General features: G+C 36.9%; 1 pseudogene; it reads right to left on the minus strand.

The window, feature by feature from the left end:
• Window positions 1-17,441: 17,441 nt before the first annotated feature.
• On the minus strand, window positions 17,442-19,217 carry LOC131394223 (zinc finger protein 345-like; annotated as a pseudogene).
• Window positions 19,218-24,254: the final 5,037 nt, after the last annotated feature.

The raw sequence follows: 24,254 nt of genomic DNA on the forward strand, positions 1-24,254 counted from the left end.
CTCCTCCATGGGAATATGTGCTTGCCAAATGTGTGTTGTCCTTAAAAGTCTTTTGAAGAGAAATCTTGCACACTGTTGGTGGGATTACAAATTGATACATCTACTATGGAAAACAGTTTGGAGGTTACTCAAAAAATTCAAAATAGAGCTACCATATGATCCAGCAGTTCCACTTCAGGGGGTACATCCAAAGGAAACAAAATCACTATGTTGAAAAGATATCTGCACCCTCATGGTCATAGTAGTTTTATTTATAATATTCAAACATGGAGACCACCTAAGTGTCCATCGCTAAATGTATGGATGAAGAAAATGTGATATATATAATAAAATATTATTCTGCCATAAAAAAGGATGGAATCCTGTCATTTGTGACAACATGGATGGACCTTGAGGGCATTATGCTAAGTGAAGTAAGTGAGACAAAGAAAGACAAATATTGTATGATCTCACTTATATGTGGAATCTAAAAATAAACAAACTTATAGAAAAAGAGATCAGATTTGTGGTTACCAGAGGCAGGGGGTAGGAGTGGAGGAATTGGATGAAGGTGGTCAAAAGGTTCAAACATCCAGTTGCATGATAAAAAAGTACTGGGGATGTAATGTACAACATAATGACTATGGTTAATACTGCTGTATGGTATAGTTGAAAGTTGTTATGAGAGTAAATCCAAAAAGTTCTTATCATAAGGAAAAAATCTCACTTTTCTTTTTTTTGGTCCCTATATGAGATGATGAATATTAACTAAACATATTGTGGTAATCACTTCACAATATATGTAAGTCAAATTATTATGCTGCACACCTTACTTACACAGTGCTCTATGTCAATTATATCTCAATAAAACTGGGGAAAAAATCTTTTCAAACATAAATCCTACCGTTGACTGGTAGACTTCAAATTTTGATAATTATATTTTGGTAAATGAACAAAATCGTATGGCATCATTGACCCCATAGATGGCATTAGTGTACAGTGTACTTCTCAATCATTCAACAATAATTAACTTTTAAAAGAACAGTTTATTCCAATATCTCATCTTACGCAGGATTATATATCACCCCTACATAATGTCAGTGAAACATGTGATGTTTGACACTCCTGTTTGTTTTTTTGGTCTCCATTTTTAAGTGGCTTGGTAAAAGTGCTTACATGTATTTTTTTTTTTACATGTATTTTTTATCCTAAACATTTGGGAATGCTGTGTCCTCCTCGAATCCATCGCTCTTATTTACATTTGAGAAATTTAGGACCATGGGAGTTCCCAAAACCAAGTCTGAAACCCAGCATTTTTATGCCTATTTCATTTCAACCTATACTAAAACAGGGAGGATTCTCCATAAACAAATTTGCCTTTAAATCAATTCTCCTTAAACACAGTTCTCCTTAAATCAACTCCCTAAAGGCAACTCTGATCTTCATTTTCCTTGACAGGTCACACTGAGTTTAACTTGGTGAAAATGCAAAAAAGAAAAGGACAGAGATGGATATATCAAACACCTGGAAAGTTTTCACTTTGGTAAAAGGGAGATAATAATTGAACTTACCATATAGGGCTCTGTTTTAAGAAATTAAATTAAATTAAACATAAAGTGTTCAGACCTATGGTTCTCACTCCTAGTTTGTTATGGTATTTACCTGTGAATATTGTAAAATGTACCAATGCCCTGTCCACAGACTAGAACCAATTAAATAATAATCTTTATACACATGGTTCTTAGTGATCCTAACACACAGTCAGGGTCAAGAACAATGCCTTAGAATATTGCCAGGCACTTACAAAATGTTCAGTTAGTATTACATATTATTACTATAATTTATACCTAACATCTATATGAAAAATCTAAACATTTAATAAAACCTTCTTCAAACTCATATTTTATAGAGATTTGAAATATTACAGTTAAAATTGGGTTTTATTTAAATCCCTGCATGATTCCATTGCTCTGAACACCTGTCCCCCAAAACAATCACTGTCACTAATTTCATAGGTATATATTTTCTGTGGGTATATTGTTTCCATAATGTTAATATTTATTTATGTATTTGTAAAGGGTTTTCTTGAAAATTTATCTAAATAGTATATTACTACACATATTGCATCTAAACATTCTTATTTACTGCATCATTATGTTTAATACTAGATATAATACTTTAACTGATACATAGTATCACCAAGGAATGAACTTTATTTTATCTATCAATTCCTTATTTCAACAATCCTATGAAAATTCTTTTGCTTCATCCATTTCATACAAGTGAGAATTTCTATATGATATGTGCATGGAGGACAGTTGTTTTTGTTGTAAAAATCAATGCCAGTTAAATTTTACTATTTATGGCCTACATTTGTTTTCTCAATAGAAAAATCAGTTGCTATCAACCACATGCTATTATTAAGGTATGGAATCAGATATATTCTCAAGTATCTAACTTGATACTTCCATTGTAGTCATTCCATGATAGCTCCATATGAAAATTCACATCTTAGATGGGGAATAATATTTCCACATTTTACATTTTCAAACTGGGCTGTAAAGTACATTACTATTAATAGAAAAATCCTATGATACACCATATTAGTGCCATAAATATCCCTAAAACCACTGGTGCATTATCCTAATTCACGCATGTGTGTATACATCCTTCAACCTCTCTGTACTCATGTTCTGACCTGGAAATGAAGAGAACAATGGTCATCTCCAGAGATGTGTGGAATCCAAGGGAGGGGGAAGTTAAGAAATATTTGGTTATTGTTTTGTAGCAGGAGTTGGAATCATTATAGGAACAGTGAGTTTATTGATGAAATGCACCTCTAAGAAAATTTCAATGAGCTTTTGTTTGATTATATGGCAGAGGATCTGAAGGTTCTCTTGTCTCAGGGCACTAGACATCCTAAAATGTGTGTCACCACACCAAACAAAATGTACCTTCCTGTTCTTGTACTGCATCTTCTTTTTCATATTTATGAAAATAACTGACAGTTTTTGAATAATTGAATATTGTAGATGCTATGAAATGGAAAATAATAGATCTTATCTATGACCTACACACAAACAAGTGCGATTTTATCTTTTGTCCTCTGGGACATCCATGAAATGGATGAAGACACAGACAAGAAATCTCCAGTTGTACAAGCTATAATGTCTATGCTCTGTTTCTCGAACTAAAAAAGAGGCTACTCAATATCTAACATATTTGGGAGGGGGCGTTGTTGTTGTTGCCTACTCTGTGCCAAAGATGATATAAGATCTGGGGAATCAGAGGTGAACATGACTCAGTCATTTCCTTCCAAGTATTCAATATCTATTTGTATAGGGACAAAAATAAAATGTTCTGTCAGGTATCCTTTGAAAACCAAACCATCCAATCACCAAATATTTCAGTCGAATGGTATGAATGAAACTTAGTGTTACCAATATTAATAATAATGTCTAAATTTTTTCCCTTATATGTATCCATCACATGTTTAATTGCATATATAGTACATTATCTATCTAGTCCCTACTCAATGGAGTGCTATCAACTAGGAATCAACCCAGATGACAATGTTGAGGCTCAGAGATACTAAGAACTTGCTCCATGTCATTAAATAAAAAGTAGCTGAGATAGGACTTAAAATTAGGTTATAGATCTTTGCAGCACATGCAGTTAACGTCTTAACTCTGTTAAAATTCAGAACATTTAAGGCAGAAGTCCACAGGTCTTAATCAATGACACATCTATTGTACATCTTTTAATAGCTTCCTGTTTCCTGAATATGGATGGATATGAGACACTTGATGTTATGTCTCCCTTTGATAATGGAGAAGTGATAAATTACAAGAATGGAGGAGCAAGTGGATAGGTGAGGGAAAATCCAAGAGCAGAGACAAGAGAGATTTATCTGCCTTAAATTGTCATAAGCCAACTCTTTCTGTAATCACTGTCTGTCATCTCAACTATCCTTCCTATAGTCAATGTAGCAAGTGTCACCTACTGCTCTCCACTATGGTCTACCAGTAACCTCCAAGAAGAAGAGCACAGGGAACAGAGGGTGCCTGCATGAAATGACCAGAGAAAGCATATGGCTGGTTGCGTTGGCAAGGTGAGAATTCTGGCCAGAGGCCCTGTGTCTGGAGTCAGACTGTTTGATTGATATCTGGCTTCATCCCATTCTATCCCACATAAAGTTACATTAAAAGTCTAGAATCCTTTCCTCATCTGTAAAGGAACAACAATGTATGCACACATATCTTAGGGGTGACTATGCAGATGAAATGAAACAAGCCATGTGGAGCACTTAGTCCAGAGCCTAACACTTGAGAATCTTTAATAAAGGTTCATGATATCATGTAAAGTGTTCTCTGGAGTCATTCCCCACTTTTCTTCATTATCAACTCATGAATAATTTTGGAGTGCTTAGGGGACAGTTTAAAGGGGCTCATTTCCTGCTCCAGTGAGAGAGATGTCTATAGGAGCTAGAACCATTGTGGGAGGAAAGCAGAACTCTGAATGAGAGTTGTCAGATCCTCTCCAGAATCAAAAACATTGACTTCATAAGCCTCTGAGCTGAAACTGCATATTGGTGCCCTCCCATCTGGCTACTACAACTGTCCTGATGATAAAGAAACAATGCTCTCATAGCCTCTCCTGTATCCAATATCTCCAAGGGCGCTCACCGGACTGTGCTGTCTCTGTCCCTGGGCATGACAAAGGAATGATGATCCATCACTCTTCTCATGCCTGATGAGTAGTGAAGGCTCAGGGCCCGTTCTCAGGACTGGCAGGAAGACAGAGTCAGGCATGGACCCCTGGATGCATACAATAACTCTAGGAAGAGAAGACATACACATAGATCCAACCTTACTGGGACCAGCAGACTGAAAGGTTGCAGGGCACAGGCTGATTATTTACAGCTGTTTGGGCTTGAGAGCTCTTTGCACAGAGCTCATAATTAGTCAAATTGGTCCAGTTTATCCCAGTCTCTGAGGATTTGTTAAGATTAATGGAATGGGTCATAGGAAAATTAAACGTCCTTTGTAGGATCTGAAGACTTCCACTTCTCAGGAGAAATCTCACCTGTACTCCTCCTGACTTTCAAGTTTCATACATCTTAACAAGAAATTCAGACTTACTTTTTACATAAACATACATCAACATGTGAATTTATTGTCAAATGCATTCAAATGACCAAGTAATTGAGGGAGAATTAGGTCTTCTATATCAAGAATCTGACAGTATTTCCATTTTCTCAGTTAAGATTTGTGTCTCTAAGGACAACAGCTTTTTTATATTGTGGAAAGATCACTTAACATGAGATCTCCTCTCTTAACAAATTTTGAAGTGTTCACATGTTATTGTTGATTATAGGTACAAGGTTGTACAGCATATCTCTAGAGCTTATTCATCTTGCTTGATTGAAACTTTATGCACTTTGATTAATAATTCTCTACTTATCCCTCCTACGAGCCCCTTGCATATACATTATGTAAGTAGAATCATGTAATATTTGTTTTTCTGTGACTGGCTTATTTCACTTAGCATAATATCCTTAAGGTTCATCCATGTTGGTGCAAATGGCAGCATTTTCTTTCTTTTTTACAGGCTGAATAATATTCCATTATATATATAATCTTTTCGTACATATATGTACAGTCACAATTTCCTTATTCATTCATCTCTCAATGGACATGTAGGTTGTTTCCATATGTTGGCTATTGCGAATAATGCTGCAATGTACATATGGGTGCTACTATCTCTTTAAGGTCTCGATTTCAAATCTTTTGTGCAAATATCAAGAAGTGGGATTGCTGGATGACAGATCAGTTTTATTTTTAATTTTCTGAGGAAACTTCATAGTGTTTTCCATAGTGACTAAGACACTTCCTATTTACAACAACACTGTGCAAGTGTTCCAGCTTCTCAACATCCTTGCCAATACTTGTCTTTTCTTTTTTTCCTGAGGAAGATTTACCCTGTGCTAACTTCCACTTCCAATCTCCCTCTTTTTGTATGTGAGCTGCCACCTCTGCATAGCCACTGACAGACAAGTGGTGTAGTTCCATGCCTGGGAAGTGAAGCTGGGCTACCAAAGTGGAGCATGTGGAACTTAACCACTAGGCCACCAGGGCTGGCCTATTTTTCATTTTTTATAATAGCCACCCTGAAGATGTGATGTAATATCTCAGTGTGGTTTTGATTTGCATTTCCCTGATGAATAGTGATTTTGAGACCCTTTTCATATACCTGTTAGTCATTTGTATGTCTTCTTTGGAAGAGAAGTTTATTTGAGTCCTTATTTATTTTTTAATAACCCAGGTTATTGGTTTTTTTACTATTGAGTTGTAGGAGCTCCTTATATATTTAGTAGATCAACAAATTATCAGACATATGGTTTGCAAATATTTTCTCCCATTTCATAGGTTTCCTTTCCACTGATAGGAAACCGGAAGTACACAGAGTTGCCACAGGTCTCAAATTTTCACTGATATCTAGGTAGTGTTTTCTCTTCAAATCCCATACCCTCTCTATTACATGTGATGTCTCTCTTATATCAAGGACAGTAGCACCAGTCCTAGATAGTTACTGTGGACCTTTTTGGCATATTTCCATCCAGGCTTTCCTCCCATGCATAGTGTTAATCAATTAGTAGCACTCATTCTAAATGTTGAAGTTTAGAGAGGAAAAAGAATGTACTACCACTGGGGAGAACATACAATGAAATATCGAAAGGCAACATTATTGTATTGGTCAGGGCTTTTCAGAGAAACAGAACCAACAGGATATGGATAAATATATATATCCAGAGAGATTTGTTTTAAGAAATTGGCTCATGTGATTGCAGGGGCTTGGTAAATCCAAATTTTGCAGGCTAGGCCAGCAGGCTGAAGATTCAGAGAAGAGTTGCTGTTCAAGTCCAAACACTATCTGCTGGCAAGATTTCTTCTTCCTCCAGGAGATCAGTATTTGTTCTATTAAAGCCTTTAACTGATTGGATAAGGCCACCCACATTAGACAGAGTCATCTGTTTTAGTCAAAGTCCACCTATCTAAATGTTAATGTCAGCCAGAAAAAAAAAAAAAAAAGAAAAAAAGAAACTTTCACAGAAACATCCAGAATAATGTTTGACCAAATATCTAGGCACCATGGCCCAGCCACACTGATATATAAAATTAACCATCATAATAACTTTGGCAAATTCCAAGGGCTTTTGCCCATTACTTAAGTTTTCAGAAATGGAGACACAACCTATTCACTATTCCGGAGTAGATCAGGCCCAAACTGTCTCATTTCAGTTCATAAAAACCAAGGAATCAAAATCCTAATTTACTCATTTTTAATGGGGAGTATCTCTTCTCACTGGCTGGTAGGGCTTCATTCTCTGTAAAGGGCATTCCCTTCTCAAGGATCAAAGTTCCTGATCAGAAAAATGGATAGACGATTGAGCTTAGAGCAAAAGGCCAAGGGAATTAAACTAGTTAGTAGGCAGGTTTTCAGAAAGCCCCAGATCACTGCCTCAGAAACTCTGTGACATCGCCAAAGGAAAGATGGATACTCATATAGTAAACACAGATCAGAGCCCAAAACAGATTCGTCAGGACAAGAGACAAGGAAGAATAGCTTCAAAGTAATATCCTAAAGATACTGTTACTAGTGAATGGAAAGAGGGAAACTTTGATGAAGTAAAGTATAGAAGGGTGGATAGGAGCAAGGTGACAATATCTTATTAACCAGCACAGACGACTAGTTGTATGGTATGGAAGGATAATGTCTGTAAAGTAATATCCAGAGAGATGGAAAAAATCACATTGCCTGTTGTGAGGGTGAACTTTTTCATATCATTCATCTTGTGAGCCAGAAGGACTGTAAGAACTGCAGCATCTGGTCATGAGCAATAAAAAATCCAAACACACTAGTCATCTTTGAATGAAATATATGATTCAATCAGTAGTTCATAACCTTGTTTATACATGAGAACCAACTGGGATGATTTTTAAATCTTCATGCTAAGGCTGTACCTCAGTCAAATTAAATTATAATCTGTGGTGAGAAGCAGTCATCAATATTTGTAAAGATTCCCAGGTAACTCCAATATGAAGTCAAAGTTGAGGACCAGTTGCATGTACCTTGACACATAATATGCATGAAAAGATCTGAAACATACAAAATTTATATATTCTAACTGTAGATTTAAAGCACTTATCATATCGAGTGTTGACGTGGTTTCACCCAAAATTATCCTTTCAAATGTTCATGTTCTTCACCTTCATTTAGTTCTGTGCTTGTTTTCTCTAGAATACATGGAATGAAAACCATACAGTCAATACAACAAAGTTATTATCTGTCAGGACTGTGCTTGTTTCTTTACATATATGAGTTTATTTCATCTTGAAAATATTTCCTTGAGCTATTTTATCACATTCACATCACTTTTCAAAAGAAGAGACGGATAGAGTTGGAATCGATCATGGCCAGCTGACCCTGAATTTTCTATCGTACTTTTCATAAGAATTGTGATGTGATTTTCAACTTTGAAATAGGAATATAAATTTAAAAGGTAGTTTGTTCAGATGATTCATCATAATACACTGTCTAGAATAACTCTAAGATGTTGCTTCATTCTTTGTGATCCTTCCTTTCCTCCTTCCTTCATTCCTTTCTTACTTTCCTTCTTTTATTTGATCTTTATTTCTCATCATTGCAATTTTGAGATACACCTTCTAAGATCCTATAACATGTAGTACTGGATACAATAGAATCAGAGTCGTTTTCTCACATGGTTAAATTTTTTTTCTGGGATTCTCTGGAGGTGCCATTAGGAATCATGGTTACACATGTATGGAAGATGTTGAGAAACTCTGCTCACTTTCTGAGAAGAATGTTAATAGAATTGAGTGTACAAGGAAGTATGGAGGAACAGATGCTGTCGACATTCCTCCCACATTCCCTAGGATCCTTTCACCATCTCCATTGCATGACTGCCAATGGCTGGTGCCAGATGGAATCTACTTTGTCTAATATGTGGTGCTAGAAGAAACGGGAATTATGCCCTATCAGAGACAGCCCTTGAGGGAGAGGTGTGTGGTATGTCTTCTACTTCACCCTTCACCTGGGATAATTCTGAGGGTTGGATTTTGAACTATTTTACAGAATTTTCCCACATGATGAAAATTCTGTTCATTTCCCATGGTAGCTGACTTAATACAAGCCTCATCGGATATATTTTCTTCCCTATGTCCACTATTCCTGTCTCTCATCCATTCATTGATAATTCCAATAAAGTTCTTGTACATGAATCCTTGGCTCAGCGTCTTCTTCCTTGGGAACCAGAACTAAGACAGATGACAAAGACCGTGATGTATCAAGTAAATATCATGAAAGGATTTAAGGACTTTGAGAGAGAAAAAGAGAAAGTAATTATTGGAGACATAGTAAGGACTGCAAAATTACTCCAAATCATAATTTGTCAGAAACAAAAGACTTATTTGATGTGGCTTCAACTCACTTTGATGCCGTTAAGTTTAATCCAATGTGCATTTATTGTCTACTGTGTACAAACTGAGGCAGAGACCAGAGAGATACAAATGATTGCAATAAGAGGGTTGAGCAAAATAATAGTAGTAGGTAATAGACCCTGTGGAAAACAAAGGTAAATGTTTTCAATTCACCTTGAGTAATTCCAGGAAAAATTCTTTAGACATTTATTTTTTTTTAATTTTTCTTTCTTTCTTTCTTTCTTTTTTTTTTTTTTTTTTTAGTGGGGAAGATCAGCCCTGAGCTAACATCTGTCGCCAATCCTCTTCTTTCTACTGAGGAAGACTGGCCCTAGGCTAACATCTGTGCCCATCTTCCTCCATTTTATATGGGATGCCACCACAGCATGGCTTGACAATTGAGGCGTTGGTGCTCACCCAGGAGCCGAACCCTGGGCCACTGCAGCGGACCACGCACACGTGACCGCTATGCAACCAGGCGGGCCCCTATTTTTTAACAGTTTTATTGAGGCATAATTTACATACATGACATTCACTCATGATAATGTAAATTCAACTATTTTAGTAAACATATAGGGTTATGCAGTTATTACTACAATCTAGTTTTAGAATATGTCTATCATCTCAAAAAGTACCCTTGTGTCCGTATGCAATTAAGTCTCTCTCCCACCTCAGCCCTAGGAAACTACCTAACATTTTCAGTCTCTATAAATTTGCCTTTGTTAGATATTTTAAATAAATGGAATCAAAGAACATGTGATCTTCTGTATCTGGCTTCTTCTGGAGAGCATATGTTTTTGAGGCTCATCCTTGCAGAAGTGTGTATCAATATTTTGTTCCTTTTAATTGCAGAATTGTATTCTATTGTATATATATATACCACACTTTGCTTATCCAGATACCAGTTTATGGACATTTGGACATTTCAAATTTGAGGTTATAATGAATAATGCTGTTATGAACATTTGTGAATGTGTCTCTGGGTAGACATGCATTTTCATTTATCTTGGGTAGATACCTTGAAGTGCAATTACTGGGCTATAAGGTAAATATATGCTTAACTTTTTAAGAAACTGACAAACTATTTTCCAAAGTGGCTGCCCCATTTTACATTCCCACTAGAAATTCATGAATGTTCCAGTTTTTACACATCTTAGCCAACACTTGGTATTTAGGAAAAACTTGTACAAAGAGAATATGCTTGAATGTTGACTAAAAAATGATAAGCAGAAACTTAAATGGAGAATATATTTGGGTGACATTCAAGAGTGAGGCTTATCAAGAAGATATATGGAACTTACAGCTGAGATATTAGAAATAAGAGTTTGGTATGTAGAGGGAGGACAGACTATTGAGAGTCTAATTTGACATTCTAAGGATTTTGTAAGCAGTTGAGAAGGAGAGCCAAGCTGTAATCTAATGTATGAGGACTTTATCATTGCCCCAAGTGGAAGAAATTGGAGACAGAGGGAACTGTTAGCAGGCTGTGAAAATAGTCCAGAGGAGAAGTGATGGGGACCTGACCTAAGCCAGTAACAATGAGACGGGTAGATTTCAGTTGAGTTAAGACTTCGTCTATCACCTGATGAGCACAAGCCTCCGCTTTGACTGGTGGTGGGCCACCATGGTATTTTGGATCCCCAGGAATTAGTGTCATCTTAGAGTCCATCAATGCATCCTCACTCTAGTAAATGACTGCAAGTCCCTTTGTGGAGGGTTTGAAGGAAGATTTATACTATGGAATGTAGTGATGGTGTGGAGTCTTTCTTTTGATGAGGGGGTATTATGTTTGTGAATTGGTCTATGTCTTACAATTGGGTAGTAGGCTGTGTTTTTCTGCTGTAGTGACTTAATTCAGATTTTTAGTGACCAGACGAGATGTTCTTACTAAAACACCAAGCAAAATTCTAATATACAAGTTGGCAAGCTATAGATCCTGTGTCAACACAGGTCCTCCACCTGTTTTTGTTAATACATTTTTATATAACATAACCGTATTCATTTGTTTACATATTGTTTTTGGTTTCTTTCATACTACAATGGCAGAGTTAATTTTAGCTACAGAGACTATTTGGCCCACAAAGCCTAAAATTTACTATGTGGACCTTTGAAGCTGTGTTTCTTGACCCCTGCTCTAATAGGCTGCATATCTATTTCATTCCTAAAAATGAATTAGCCTGGGATGGGTTAGCCACCACTAAAAATCTCAGCAGGCCAAAATGCTCTGATTCCTGCTTAATTCCTACTGCTCTTAATGGTTTATGTGCCACCATGTCTTTGGAGATTAAATGCTACCTACTTGATTTCTGCCACTGTGGGTTCTCATCATCCCCAATGAAATCAGGGAATTCATCTCAATGCTGGTATCCTCTACAGTCATACCTGGCCTATATAGGAAAATACCCACAAAGATTTTCAAGGATGGAGGTGCTCTACTTACTAATCTGTTTCTCAATACCTTTGTGAAGAAAGAGTCTTCTGTTGTCTCAACATAGAATGGGGAATAGGGCCTTTACACCCATGATAAATCCAGTGCAACATTCCTATCTCTCTAGATTCACTCCATCGCATTTTACTGGGAAGCTCTGGCAGATCAACTCATTACTGTATGTCCCCATTGAGTCTAAGATCAATCCAAGCAAGTAAGCTGTTAGAGCAATTCCCAGGTCCATAAGATGATATGTTAAATCCAGACTATCTATTAAGTGCACCCATGTCAATGAATTTGGCCCAGTCTATTGTTATATTCCACCTTCTTGGTCTAGTACACTTAGCACACAAAATTTTCATCACATGTACTTTATTTCTGTTTGTATCATGTAAAAATTACAGTTCACAAAGTAGATGGAAGCTTCCAGGTTTTTCCAAACATGTTTAAGTTTTCAAATAAGTAAATTTGGTAACAATTTTTAATATGAAATTTAATTAAAATAAAGAAAATTTAAAATCCTGTTTTTCTAGCTGCATATCAAGTGCTCAATACCATACATGGCTAGTGGATCCCGTAATGGACAGTGCAGGTTAAAGCCAGCTCCTGGTCATATTTGGAAATAAGAACAACATCAAGAGATCAAGTTTTGGAGACAAACTTAACTGCATTCAAGTTCTGGTTGTCCATTTCCCAACTGGGTGATGTTGGACCAATTATTAGTGTTATCTGAATCTAGCTTTTTTCAGCTATTAAATAGGGGTAATGTATCTATCATAGAGAATTCTTATAATAATTAAGTGAGCTTGAAATGTAAAGTTCCTGGTGAGACTTCTGTCATGTACTGGTTTTCAGTAAATAGTAATTAATGATATTAATATTCATACTATTCAGTATACTGTTCTTAGTGAATTTCACGTATATCATCTACAGAGAGACAGCTATTGTATCAAGTTTTATGACTCATAAGTAAAGCTTTTTGATCAATGATTGATATGAAACCGGACTCCAGATAACCCTGTGTCAAGAGTGACAAAGATTGTCATATCTACTTAGATGCATAAGTTGCACTGAAGGGACATTGGCATCAAATTTCCCATCAGGCATACTTTAGCATCATCATCCCAGGATGGCAGCCATTGATCTGACCCTCGGTAAGTCCTTGTGTATTCTTATTTTCAGAGTATGCTAAATGTCACCACTGCATGATATAGACTCCAGTGGTCTGGGCTTGAGCAGCCATGCTGCTGGTTCATTTAGAAGCAATTGAAGTTGCCAGAGAATGCTGTTATTTAAGTCAGCTTCCTGGTATGTGTACTTTGGAAATGAGTGCTGCATAATCTCATTCATGAGTTTTATCATCTTGGGCAAATGAAGAATCACATTTTTTAGGGTTCTAGTTTCTGTATCTGTAAAATAAGACTTACCCTTTTCTTCATGGGCCACATGGCTCAAAATACCCTTTTCTGGATCCAGGTGAGACAGGACTACTCTGGCATTTTATGGCAGCCATGTGTATTGGTGTGAGATTGCTTAAGTGTGTAGGGATAAGTGGGAACCTCAAACTAGACTGGAATGATTTTCAGGTAGGTAGATGTGGGAAATGTGGTCATTCTGTGTTCTGATGTGTTCTTTCTTTACCCTGAGATCTTCTTTCTAGAGAGCCTTTCTCCCTTCATAAGGAAAACAGAGGCAGAAAGGATGGTCGCTGTCTAGCTGAAAAATTGTGATCAGGTAAGAAAAAAGCATATCCAACAGAATGACGTACTTAAATCCACCAGGTGGATACATTCTTTCTAGGCATACCTGTGTCCAGAACTTCCTAAAGCAAATAAAGCCCCACACAAAGACTGAATCCCCAGATGAATTTCCCCCAGAAATGAAACCTCTCATACTGAAGAGGGATTATCCAGACATTAATCTCAATAATCAATGACTTTTTATATTTTGAAAAATCTGAATCTTTTATCTGAATTAACTCTATCTCTAGAATTGCTTTTTGACTTAAAGTCTATGTTGCTTGACATTAGGATGTGCTTTCTATAGGGGAGTTTTTCCATATCATGGGCAGCCTTATGTGCCTTTCAGTTACCAATGTTCCCCTAGTATCTGACACTGAGGCTTTTTGTTGTTGTTGTTGTTGTTTATTGCAGTAACATTGGTTTATAACATTGTATAAATTTCAGGTGTACACATCTATGGACAGCTAATCTTTGACAAAGGAGCCAAGAACATACAATGGAGAAAAGAAAGTCTCTTCAACAAATGGTGTTGGGAAAACTGGACAGCCACGTGCAAAAAAATGAAAGTAGACCCTTACCTTACACCATACACAAAAATTAACTCCAAATGGATTAAAGACTTGAATGTAAGACCTGAAACTATGAAACTTCTAGAAGAAAACATAGGCAGTATGCTCTTTGACATCGGTCTTACATGCAACATATTTTCAAGCACCATGTCTGACCGGGCAAGAGAAACAATAGAAAAAATAAACAAATGGGACTACATCAAACTAAAAAGCTTCTGCACAGCAAAGGAAACCATCAACAAAACGAAAAGACAACCTAACAATTGGGAGAAGATATTTGCAAACCACACATCTGATAAGGACACTGAGCCTTGATCATCGGCACCTTGTGATTCTTGACTAACAGACAACTGAGATCCTTCTCAAGATTGTTAATGGACACCTAGATATAGCAAAATAACTGGATCTTAGGTTGCTTGACGTAATACACAGTCCTCCAGGGGGTATAATTAAATATCAATCTAGAGGCAAAGGAAAACAGAACTATAAAGTGCTCTTGTGCTATAGTTGCTACTGCTACATCTTGATACCCAAACTAGGGACTTTCCATACATCGAAATCTCCCCATTTTGTGCATTTTCTCAAAATCAAAAAATGAAAAACACACCTGCCCAGATAAAGTTTAAAACTGAATGGAATAAACATAGAATTACTATAATATCCAGCAATTTCCCCTGAGTTTCACCCAAAAGAATCAAATGCAGGAAATTCAAAAAGATATACACACATCTATACGCATAGCTACGTTATTCACAGTAGCCAAAAGGTGGAAGCCATCCGAGTGTCCATCAGTGAATGCATGGCTACACAAAATGTGTATATATACAATGGAGTATTAGTCAGCCTTAAAGAAGAATAAAATTGTCACATGGTAAAACATGGATGATCCTTGAAGACATTATGCTATGTGAAATAAGCCAGACACAATAGCCAACGAGTGTATGATTCCACTTATACAAGGTAACTAAAAGAGTCTACTTCATAGCTACAGAGACAGAATGTAGAATGTTGGTTGCCATGGACTGGGGAAAGAGGCTATGGTGAGTTAGTGTTTAATAAGTACCAAGTTTCAATTTGGGATCATGAAAAAGTTCTGGAGATGGATGATGGTGATGGTTTCACAACAATGTGTATATTTAATGCCACTGAATTGCACACTTAAAAAGGTTAAATGAATGAACTTTATGTGACATATACTTTATTACAATAAAAACTGAATGGAGGATTATTACTAGTAGTATTTAATGGAGCTTCCCAAAATCACAGATCTGGGGAAAAAGAAATGCAAAACTGGCTAGGCTGGCAGTGCCTCTCGTAGAAGCCCAGTTCAAAAAAATACCCACCCACAGATAGAAGGACATAAATTGCTTGGGATTTTATTAGTAAAATTAAATGTATACATCTGAGTCATGTATTCAAAAAACACTGTAAATCAACTTGCAAATAAAAAATCAGACTTTAAAAGGGTAAATTTTAAAATTACTATTAAATTCAGATCCTGAACCAAGGAATATAGTGTATTAAAAATGAGAATAAAAAAGCAAACTGCTCTGCCACCATTTCACAGAATAATACCCCAAGATAATATAGTACTTTTAAATGCCCACGTGTTGTATCCCTCCTGTAGGTTCCCTGCACACAGGGAGATTAATAGCCTCAGGAGTACAGCTGCCATAACCACTCAAAAACAGGAATGTCCTGTTATTTACCAGGCAGGCTCTGATGGGTGGCCCGTACAAGGAGAGCTGCAGATGTCACTGAAGGCCAATGGTTGCGGAGTGAAGGTGGGCTTTGATATTTGCAGCCAGTGAGAAGTGTTTCAAGGAAGAAGCCCACATAATGCAATGTCCTCTTTACCCAGATGAGGGTAGCCTCGTACTTCTGGGAACCACCCTTGCAGAGATTTCACCTCCAATCTGCATGGTCTGGGGAGGGGTCACATTGCTCTCCAGAGTAGCCCAGGGACCCAATGCCCCAAAAGTCACCATGGGATGAAAACAGCCCAACATTAGTGATGGAATGGGCATCTAAACACATTTATTGACCAAGAAACCTGGGCTTTGCTCTAGAGGCAAGATGTGCTATATTGAGGTAGAAATAAAGCCCCAGCATGTCCCCTTACCTTTTCCATTACCTTGAGGAAAGAATGATGAAATTGATTCTATGGAGGAAAGCAATTAAATTTTCCCTTAAGGGGTAATGGTGAAAGGTGGTATGTTCCAATGGATTAGAAGTTAACTGGTTCATAAGCTCAAAGAGTGATTTGAAAGATCTCCTTTCCATCTCTAATTCAACACAAATGCAAGCTGACCCTGCTCTACTTCTCACTTCTAATGAAGAACATTCAGCCTTACCTCAAGGCTCTTGTACTAAAGGGATGTCTTTCTGCTATTATATCCTGTGGAAAAACACACTGCTTAGGGACAATAATTCCTTTTGTAATGTCATTTTCCTCAGGAATCCACAGACCACCCTTTATGTGAGAAATGGCAGAGGAGTCGAGTAAGGAGAAATGTTTGATAGGGTCAAATATTTCATCTCTTGGGAGTCAGACACAAACTATTTAATTTACTCATGGAATAGCTATCAGCATGAGCATCAGCATGTTTGTACTGGTTGTCTTTGTCCCCAAGTCTCTCAGAGGTGACACAAAGGTCCCCAATAGTTGTTTGCACATTGGGTTGTGTTACAGAAGAGGAATGCAAAGATGATAGAACCTAGTTTATTTCAAGTAGTAAGCAAGCCTGCTCTTCATCAGAATGGGAGGGATGATCTCGTCTCTCATGGTTCCTCACTGCAAACATACTTGCAAGAAATGGTCAAGGGTAAGAGTGGTCAGGGTCTTGCATTCTTCACATATTCAACGAGATGAGTGAGAGTAAGAGAAAAGAAGGTGCACAGGTATTTCCTTTTCAGGACTCGTTAAGCTTGATGGGGATTATCATTAGAATGGTTCAATTAAGCCTCAAGAAAGTGCCAGCAGGCAGCTGCAGACTTGATGCCCATACATTATGTAACCCAAGGCTGCTCAAGCAGCAGAATTCTATGAATTTGTATCACATACACTGCACTGAGGTTGTGCTGGTCTGTGTCAGTACTGGAGGTTCACATTTAAGAACTCCCGGTGATGTTACCAAGCACGGCAGATTATCAGGACCAGCGATATTTGCATGTGTTTATCTGTTTTCACAGCACGTGGATGGAATGACAAACAGAGATCAGGTCATACCACCAGTGGCAGCTGTTGCTTGATGTGGAGAGATGACATGATTGTTATGTCAGGCTGTGGTGCTAGAAATTGGGGTAAAAGAGAACATTCACAGTTCTCACCCTCTTCCTTCACAGCCTAAGGTTAAAGGCCTTTCCCAGGTCCTAAGGTGGTTGTTCTCCCACAGAGTTATGAAATCATGGTGTTTCCCAATAGTAGGCAAAATCTCACTTTTTCTAAAACTGTTCCCTTGCTTGCACCATGACCTTTTATTCAAAAGGATCAGGTGTGAGAAGGACAAAAGCATTTTTAGATAATTTACAGAGATATTATATCCCCCATCTTGGCTGGCATGAGGCACTTATACATGGATGATGTGAGTAGATTCAAATGGTCACTATCTTCATAATCTTAGACCAGGTCAATAACAACAAGAGAATCCAGGTAACTCTGTATCTGGTACTCCCACTTTTGGAAAGGCTGCAACCTGGAAGGTATAGAAACTAAACTGGCTTAGCACTGCTGTCAGAGAAATTAAAGCCATATCCTTCCCAACAATAGTCAGGGCAAAATGGCATATGTTCAAAATAGATCTACAGAACCACCCAATATGCTGAAGCTTTACATATTTTTTACATTTAAAAGCTTCAGTGTGAGTTCTTACATGCTGGGTTGTAGTAGATTCTGATTGCTTTCCCACATTGCTTAAATTCATGGGGCATCTATTAGTGTGAGTTCATTCATGTATTCAAAGCAAACAGGAACACTTATAGGCTTTTCCACATTCCACACATTCATAAGGCTTCTCTCCATTATGAGTTCACACATGTTTGCTAAGGACTGAGGACCAAGCGAGGTCTTTCCCACATTCCTTACATTGACAGGGCTTATCTCTAGTGTGAATTTTTACATGTTCTGTTAGTCTTGAAGGAATAGTAAACGTTTTCCTACAGTGCATACATTCATAGGGTTTGTCTTCATGTGAGTTTGAAAATAGATACAAAATGTTGAGAAATACAAATATGCTTTTCCACGTATCTTACACTCACGTGGCTTCTCTCCAGCATGAATTCTCAAATGTCTACTTAGATATGAGGAAGTAGTAAAGAATTTCCCACATTCACATCCAAAGGATTCTCTCCAATATGAATATTTACATGTCTCCGTTGGCTGCTCAAAAAAGTGTAGGCTTTCCTAAACTGCTTACATTTTATGGGGTTTCTCCCCAGTGTGAATTCTTGCATGTGCAGTTAGGCTTGAGGAAATACTGAAGGCTTTCCCACACTCTATACATTAATAGGGTTCCTCTCCAGTGTGCATTTCTTTATGTTGAGGTAAGTTGGAATGCCTAATGAAGGATATCTGAAATTCATTGCATTCATAGGGTTTTTCTCCAGTGTGATTTTGTTTATGTTTAGTTAGGTCTGCATTCCTAATGAAGTCTTTCCCACATTCATTGCATTCATCGGGTTTCCCTCCAGTGTGAATTTGTTTATGTCTAGTTAAACCTGAAAGCCTAATGATGGCTTTCCCATATTCATTGCATTCATAAGGTTTCTCTCCACTGTGAATTCTTTTAAGTCTAGTTATGTCTGAATGCCAAATGAAGGCTTTCTCACATTTGTTGCATTTATAGTGTTTCACTCTAGTATGAATTCTTACATTTTGACTTAGATTTGATGTTGAAGTAAAGGCTTTCCTGCATTTCTTACATTCGTAGGGTGTCTCTCCAGTGTGAGCACGCATGTGAATGATAAAGCAAGAAGAAATGACAAGTGTTCTCCCACACATATTACACTCAAAAAACTTCTCTCTAGTATGAGTTTTTACATGATTAGAAGGTTTGAGGATTCAGTGAAGGCTTTTCCACGTTTCTTACATTCATAGGGTTTTATTCCAGGGTGAATTTGTATGTGAATTGTAAGATAAGAGGAACGTCTAAAAGACTTTCCACTCTCCTTACATATAAAGGGCCTCTCTCTAGTATGAGGTTTTATGTCTTTAGCAAGGTAAGAAGAACCAATGGAGGCTTTCCCGCTTTCCTTACATTTATAGTGTTTCTCTCCAGTGTGGATTCCCACATGAACTTTAAAATATGCAGAATACTGAAAATTTTTCCCACATTCCTTGCATTCATATCATTTCTTAGCAGTGTGAGTTTGTACATGTACACCAAGGTTTGTGGAATGAATAAAAGCTGTCCCATACTCCTTCTCCTCATAGAGTTTTTCTCCATTGTGACTTCTCATTTGTGCCTAGAAGTAAAACTGATTAACAAATGCTTTCTCTTGCATGCCAGTTTTCACAGTCAGGCTGACAGCCTTTACCCACTGTTAAACACAGAAAGTTTCTCTCTAGTAGATGATTTCTTGTGCAGAGTAACGAAGCTTTTTCCGTACTGATTATTCACATAAGTGTTTCTTCCATTTTGAGTTCTCCTGTGTGTCTTAAGGCATGATTGTTCACTGAAGTCTTTTCCACATTCCTTCCACTCACGGAATTCCCATCCAAAGTGTCTTCTTTCCTGTTGAGGTATGAGGATAAAAGATTTCTCAGAATCATTAACTGATCTTACATATCTCAAAATAGACACATCATCATGATGCTGATCTGATTTTTACCATTTCTATTACATTCATACAACTTCCTCTCTTGTTGATTTCTTTCAAGTTGAATGATGGAATCCTTGTGTCCAGATGATGTGTGATCTACTCTGAGCTTAAGAGATTACTGTGCAGTTTCAAGGAATTGCTTTAAAAACTCAATGTCTTGTTAAAATATGTGGGAACGAATACCTCTGCAAATTGTAAAGCAGTAAGTTTCAAGTTAGGTTTTCCCAAATTCATCATATTCACAACATCTCACCAGAAACATTGCTCTTTCCTGAGTGAACAGCACTTATCTCTAATATCTATCACTTTTGCTGATCTTCTGTTGAATGAAATTCCAATCTTTTCTAAGTGTGGAAAATAAGAAATACCTCTTTTCAAACTTAATTATCTTACTGTTTCTATCGTATTGGATGTTTTTTTCCCCCAAAATATTCTGTGGAGGAATTGCTGAGTGTTTGGTTTTAAGATACATTTCCCATTCTAAAGTAAAAGAGAATAACAAATGTAAAATCTACAAAAAGAAGTGGTAGGTTAAAGGAATTAAAAACAAGAAGTCTCATTTGTATTATTTACAAATTAAATACGGTAAAAGATAAAAAGCATGACAGATTTGAGTAGTTTTGCTAGGTCAACAATTTAACAATGATAAGGCTGTGGAGTCAAAATTAAGTAGTTGATGAAAAATAATTATATGAAAATTAAACCTGATGGGAAAAAAGACAAAATATTATCAGGAAGGAAACTAAGCAAGCTCTGGACTAAGAGCACACATGAAAAAAATAAACTAAAAAAAAAAAAAAGAAAGGTCATTTTGTGAGATCACAGGAAATTTTGAGTAAATGTACAATAAGAATGCATGTGAAGTTGAAGATATTCCAAAGCATCAGAGACCAAAGACCTTAGCCTTTGGAGAATAAGCACATTTTAAAATGTTTCCTCATTATTATTCCAAACATGGTGAAATTTTCATTGACCAGAAAAGTTCTTCACAATCACTCACCTTGGAAGACTCCTGTCTCCACTGTCCTCAACTCTTCTTTTGTTCCAACGAAGAGATCAGATTGGGTATCAACAATTGATACCCTGTCCATGAGGAAAGATATATTAATGGACAAGTCTCCTGTAAAACATCACAAACTTCCACAAACCTGGATCTAAATTTCTAACGAATATACTAAAATTATTTCAATTGAGATAAAAATGTAAACATCCTTTTTCTGTGCCCCAAAGAGATCGTTTATCTCTGGCCCCTGAAACTGTGTTCAGATGTATAGATACACATTTACAAAGCATTAAGACTTTCATTGAAAGAGGAAATAAAGCGCAAAAAGAGATTTTTATTTTCATGGAGAAACAACTACACCAGTGGTTTTCAAACTCTGGTGTCCATCAGAATCATGTCCAGTGTTTCATAAAACACAGATGACTGGGCCCTAATGCCAGACTTTCATTCAGTATATCTAAGTAGAATCTGAGAATGCACATTTCTAACAGAGTTATGGTGATGATTTAGTCCTAGAATCACTTTTTTATAGCAACCAAGCTGAATTAAAACCCATTAGTGCAGAGACTATTTTCCATTGAATTCAGATTTTACATCTCCCATCCTGGATCACAGTAACTACATAATATTTACCTGTTCAATAAGAGGCTATAGGAATGATGACAGCCTTACCTACTGTGGTCAGGCTCTTGTAATTCTCCAGCATCACACCTCTGTATAGGTTTCTCTGAGTTAGGTCCAGTCAAGTCCACTCCTCCTGGGTGACGTCCACAGCCACATCACCAAAGGTCATGGAATCCTAAACCATCACACACAAGCTGGCTTCAGTAAAGTAACATCTGCCCCAGTGTTCGTTGGGGAATGAAGATGGAAGACCCAATGGCAAAAGAGGGTTTCACGGTCTCTCATCATCTCCCCTAGGGTGCAATGATCCTAAAAACTATTCTATCTACACTCACTCATGGTTGATATCCTCCAGTTATGGCTTTAATGGAACCTCTAACACATGAACTTATCTTATCTAAACTTATCTAGACTAAAAAAAGGAAGGAAAGAAGAATTTAACTTTCTCTTATTATGACATTGAGAGTCTTCTCACATATAGTATGCCATTTATTTTTCCTTTTGAAATATCTGTTTATGGTAATTCAATTGAGTATATTTTTCAATTACTTCAGAACAGTTTATTATTTAATAGAGATAGCAATCTTTTGCCAGTTATATGCATTGAAATTTATGTAATAGGTGTGTGGGTTTTTTTGCACAGCATTTGTAACGTGTTTTGGATGAACATAAATGCCTAGTTTTAATAAAGTTGAATTTGCCAGTATTTTCTTTAATGGTTTCTTCTTAATAGGTCTTGTTTCTGTAACCCATACTTACTTCAAAATAAAGAATTTATACTTTTTCCTAGTACGTTTGAGGCCTGAACCCACAAGGAGCTTAATTTTGACTTTAAGAGATATGAATCCAAATTCATTTTATGTTCCTGCGACATTTTATTAGTTCATCTAATCATTGTAATCCCACTTTTGCAATAAATAAACTGTCCATTTATGTCTTGGTTTTTATCTCTGCTCGCCCTTCTGATCAGTAAGTCTATTGTATCTATCCTTGTCTTAATAATTGCATCATAACAGTCAGATAAAATAAAATTTGTTGTTATAACAAACAAACTCCAAATCTTGTGGTTACATCTTCAAAGGTGTGGTGTACCACATGTTGACTGCTACACTGTTAATTTGTAATTTACTGCAACAATAATAACCAAGAACCATAATTTCAACCCATGGTCTATAATGTTTAAAAAAAGGATTTTGAAGCTACCAATATTAAACTGTGAAAATTTGGTAGTGAAATTCTATAAAGAGAATAAATTCCTGTTACATTTGAGTATGTGGACTATACTAGAAACTGCTAAATATAATACGCAAAAGGCTCAATGTTCAATGAACTCTACAGAGAATTCGTCCTTAGTTTTTGTATTTTTAGGGAACGTTCACATGTTGTAGTATGTATTTATGCATGTAATATATATCTACCCATATACAGAAACTGTATTTATGAGCTTATGTGTAGTATAAATCTTCCTGATATTGTTTTTAGGACATGGTTGTCTTTAAATATACCTTGAAAAGGAAGACTAGAATCCAATATCAAAAAGAAGGCATGTTGATGTGCAAGGTACTTGAAACGGATGTGAGCCAAGAAAGGTGTAGGAAAGAAGATGACACACATTTGATCTCTCAAGGTGAGAGAATCAGCCAAAGCAAAGTTCTTCATCTCTGAGCCTTGCTCCACAAGTATTTCTGCTGCCCTGTGATCACAGGAGAGTAAAAGAGTTTGACTGATGAGGAGCGTTGCGTATTGAAACCCCAGGGGACACAGAGACTGCAAACAGTCTGTCTGTGACCACCTCACTCAACAGCCATGTCCAGGTCAGTATGCAACCCACCTGAGCCTACTCCCCTGGACCATAATTTCTGTACAAGATCCTAGTGTTTCACTGTCTTTCTGTGCTCCCTGAGTTCAGAGCTTCCACTTTTCTCCTTCCCATCCAGGGAAGAGCAGAAGGTCATTCCTTAGTAGGTAATCTGAAGTCCTCCAGTTTATTTTTTACATATAGGGAAAGTTCTTGTTTATCACTCCATCTGGGGGCAGCTGTGAGGAGAGTCTATGCAGAAGACAAGCAGAACTAGTTCACCTTTGAGATGCCTGCCTAATAGTTCATCATTGTCTCCTAATCTTGTTTGTGCCTTTGCACCAATACTCGAGCATCTCTCATTTTAATAATCTCCTACTCTGATCATAAAGTCTTGGGACTTTTTCCATTCTAGAGAGCATTATACTCTTGCTCAATTTTGAAGAATGTTTTAGGATTCTCTAACATTTTCTTTAATTACTTTGGCAAGGGGCAGAGATGTATGGCTAGCTTCTCCTTTCTTTTCCGTTCCTGGCATATGATTCCACTTTCTAGATATGTTTCTGATACTGTTTCCTGGTTTAGAGTATTCTGAGAGAAAGGAGGTGGTGAATGAGGCAGATTCCAAAACTTCACCTCAATCTACCTGTTTCTCTTTATTAACCTATGAAATATTTGAAAAGGTGGAAAAACATAGACTACTAGAAGAGAGAAGCATGTATAAATGCTTTCAGAATTACTAAATGTTATTTGCTATCAGAGTTATTTTCTGAGAGTAAGAAAATCCTGTG

The sequence above is a fragment of the Diceros bicornis genome, chromosome 30 (assembly GCF_020826845.1).
Source record: "Diceros bicornis minor isolate mBicDic1 chromosome 30, mDicBic1.mat.cur, whole genome shotgun sequence".
Taxonomy (NCBI): domain Eukaryota; kingdom Metazoa; phylum Chordata; class Mammalia; order Perissodactyla; family Rhinocerotidae; genus Diceros; species Diceros bicornis.